Below are 4,520 nucleotides of genomic sequence, written 5' to 3' on the forward strand. Positions count from 1 at the left end.
CATAAACACTTTATCTTAATAAACGTTTTAATAATAAAGTTCTTTTTAAACTGGAAACGTTTTTGTACGTTTAAAACTGAATCAATTTAATATAGAAATTTTTTTTCCAAAACTAAATATATTTAGGGATCATTTTATTAAAAGATTAAAATAATGAAAATCGTTGTATCGTATTTTGAAAAGTAAAATTTATATATAATATGTTTCAAGTTTTCAAATTACTAACTATTGATGAAGCAGAAGATAAAGTCCAAAGGTTAAATGAATGTACGAAATCATTTTGTGGTAAAACATCGATATTTATTTTCTAAGTTATCTATATCCTATAACTCTACTTTCATCTTAAATAATATTTCAGTTAAATAGTTGACGCATATAAATAGGGCATCTAACAGGAACTACACTAACCCTTGTCTAGTTCCCGTTAATTGACACTTTTGTTCTTACTTGTAAATCACTTTACCAATTATTCCGAATATCCTTAAAAGGAAAAGGTTTCCTAATTCAAAGTAGACCTCTCAATGAGAGACACGTAAATCATATCGTAATGAATCTTGATAATTCAACCATTTGATATTTTCTTATAATTTCATCTATATTCTTATATTGAAACTAATACGTTTATGTAAAGTATTATTCACCGAACACTTTTATTAACGTTTCCAAGTCATAATAATACTTTCATAATTATTTTCATAACAACCAACCCGTTAAATGTTTTATTAATATTTCTCAATTTACTAATCACGCATATGTATATATTTATACATATCTATTTACACATAATTGTTCTTGAATCATCGAGATCAGTCGAAGGGTAAATGAATACATGAACATAGTTCAAAGTTTTTGAGATTTCAACATTACAGACTTTGCTTATCGTGTCGGAAACATATAAAGATTAAGTTAAAATTTTTTCAGAAATTTCTGGGTTGTCACAATCATTACGTTCTTGTGGGTATGTGAGTCTTGGTGGATAGATCCTGAGAAAGTGCCGGCCATAAGTGGTAGAAGATCCGGAATTTCTCTTGAAGATTTTCTGATGGTGAGATAATGGGTAGTTGTTACGCGTGAAAAGTCTTGAAGTCCTAGGAGAATAAAGATCACAGCTCTACTGATTGATCCATGAATGTCAATAATCGAGGTGGTACTTGTTTTGATTACTTCTTGACTTGGGTGCTCATTTCAGAGATCCTAAAATAATTCAAAAAATTGTATCTTCGTTATCTCGAAATCTTCTGGATTGTGTCACCACAGAAAGAGTTGCTAGTTCAGCACATATTGGTTAAGAGTCAAAGTTGGCAAGAAGTGAAGAGCAATCCTGACTCAAGCATTAGACTTACCGCCTTGGAGTAAATCTCCCGACATCCAGCCTTGAATGTGAAGATAGGATCTTTGGACTCGTTGAAGATACGTTCAAGTTGTCTTGTCACAAAGGTGGAAATATTGAATTGGTTAGGATCCCAATGTGAGAACGGATTATTGCGTCTTTCCTCTTCAACCTCGACGTCTCGTAATTCCTTGATAATTAGGTCAGCATGGTGATCAAGTGTCACGTAGATCACAAGTCTGTCTGGTGTGCTTTCGAAATCATCTCTTGCCGAGAGAATGAAGAGGCCATGAATATCATCGGTCATTTTAGATTCAGAATTATAAGTCGGGCGTCCGATGAAAAGATCCATATACTTCCAGATGAGAGTCAGTAGTGCTCATTGGGTAGCGAAGAAGGGGAGTGCGGATGCAACTTAGGCGTTATAAACCTTAGAGTAAACAATCTTTTGATCTCGACAAAACCTTGTTTTAAAAATAGTTTGAACCACTGAATCGTGCTCTCTTTGCCTTTCTTCTCTGTAGATATGACTGTGAAGTGTGCTGTGATACAATCCTGAATGCACTCTTTTAAGAATTCTGCATCATTATCTTCTCTTGGTAGGTAAAGAATATACTCGACATCAATAGCCTCAATCCAATCCGTCAAATGTGGTGTGAATTCTGATGTTGAATGGCGGATAACGTCCAATAATATATCCTCAACTTCATCATTCTCGTTGATGAATGTAATCATATCGGCATGATTCGATGGGATAGGAACTTCGGTGAGGTCTGATGAAGAACAGTCTGGCTTCTCTTGGTCTAATACCATCGAAAGAGAGCGAGTGTCAACCATAACGTCTGTGTATTGATGTTCTTTCTCGTCATCATCAGTATAACTATCTTCAGGGAATTCATTTGATGAATGGGATTCTTCTGAATTCTGGTGTCTTATTTCTCTGCTGGAAGGATCAATCTCTATATGTTTTAAATTGAATGGTTTTTTAACTTACTTTTTTATACGAATCACCATACTTTTACTTTGATCTTCCATCTCTAGCTTCATTATTTCCTCGTGATGTTTCTGAATTGCTTCTGAGCTGAGAGGGGATATTTTCTTATCACTTGCATTATTTTCCTCTACGTCTTCCTCCTCATCCATTTCCTCTTTAGATTCTTCTTCTTCCTCTATATCTTCATCGGGACCCTCCTCTTCCATTTCTGGGTCTTCATCAGACCGAGACTCGATATCCATTTCGATGTCATCGGCTGGTGGTGGAGACTCATCATCAGAAATGATCTGACTGGTGAAGATATTGAACATCTCTTCCTGTTTAGAAAAATAGGTAGGGCAGTCAATTTTGAAGGTAATGCTCTCCCCCATGTGATCGCAAGATCAAGGTTTGATTGTATATATGTTCCGTCAAATACTTAACTACCGTTACTTAAACTCTATGATATTCTATGTAATATTTCTTTTATGAACATTAAAAAATATACTATATTGATATGTGTTACATATTACAAGAATTCATACTTGGTTTAGAAGTATTCAAGAAACTTAGAAAACGCGAGAAAACTGCGGTTAGGGAAAATTCGGGAAAAACGTCTTTAAGAAAACGAAACGAATGATAATTCACTTTTAATAATTATTTAATATAATTATTATATTTGATGTGTTAAAAGTGTGTGTAGTAGTGCTTAATTTGAATTTCAACTTTTAAATTTATAAAACCTTTATTTAATATACTTTAACACCCTAAGAGAGCGTAGAAGCGTTATACGTTATTTTTTATAGTTTAATTCTTATTAAAGAACTATAGATAGATGTTTATGTGTTTTTAGGTTGTTGAATTTTTATCTCTTAGGAAATAGATGATTGAAAGTAAAAAAATAATAATAAAACAAGGAATTGAAGATTCACAATGAACAATTATAAATAAAAGCAGTTACATGAACGAGTACTCATACGGGAATCGTATTAGGCAAGTTTCATAACTTATATTAACACAAATCAAGATAACAACCATAGACCAATCATTATCCCTAAGCAGGCTAAGACAAGTGTTGCATATCATTTAATAAGAAGGACTTAAAGCATATATGCTAGATATGTGATGTGCATAACTAACATCTCAATTCTTCATGTTCAATTTAATTACATGATACATATCAATCTTATGATGCGGATCAACATGCAAATAGACTAAAAAATTATATAAGCTATTAAACATAAAGTAGATCAACTCAAGTTACTAGCTGAAAGTTAATTACTACTAAGTTTTCATGCAATCATTAATTAAACATATCCAAAAAAAGGATCTTCTTTTAAGCCTAACAATATCAAACTCTATTATATAAGTGTAATTCAAATTAAACAGATTTATCACTATTATGTTGTTTAACCTAGTTGCATATAATTCAATTTAACAAGTTTGATGGACTAGATCTAAACAAGTAGAATGAATCGAATAATAAATCGTTGGATTAAGTATTAATCAATCCTAAAATCATGCTATCTAATTAAGCATGGCAAACAAGCATATTAAAGCATAACAGATTCAAAACATTTCAAATATCATTACAAAAACTCGACCATACAGATCTGGAAAAGAACCAAAAACTGTACGAAATGAAGAACGAAGCCAGTGGCTTTGTTCCAGTCAAGACGGCGTCTTGGTTTGGTGAAGCCGGCGGCTTCATCTGATACCCAGACAAAGTTTTAGTTTACGTCCACGTAAGCACTAGGAACGTTTAGTTCATAGTGAAAGACGAACATAAGCAGTTAAAGTAAATAAAACAGAATAAATGATAATATAAAGATAGATTCATACCTCAAAAAGGTAGATGAAAAAAAAACTTTAATTAATAAATTTGATAATCTTGATTACAATTGAAAATAAAGCCTAATCTAAGGGTTTTAGAGAAAACCTTGAAAGAAAAATGAAATAAGGACCAAGGTATATTGAAAACTGATACAGAAGGTCCCTATTTATACTTTTCAAACTCGGTGGCCAAGTCGGTGGCTTCATTGGGAAGTCGGCGACTTCAGTTGGTCGGTGACTCGTTTTGCAAGTTTTACGTGATCCGCAAGTACAAAAATGCGTAAACGTCCTAGTTAGGCCGGCGACTTCAATGGGAAGCCAGCGGCTTCAGGGATCCGGTAATCTTTTTGATTTCGTTTTCATTTTTAACTTTTCTCAGGCTTT

Source organism: Rutidosis leptorrhynchoides, chromosome 4, assembly GCF_046630445.1.
Source record: "Rutidosis leptorrhynchoides isolate AG116_Rl617_1_P2 chromosome 4, CSIRO_AGI_Rlap_v1, whole genome shotgun sequence".
Lineage (NCBI taxonomy): Eukaryota > Viridiplantae > Streptophyta > Magnoliopsida > Asterales > Asteraceae > Rutidosis > Rutidosis leptorrhynchoides.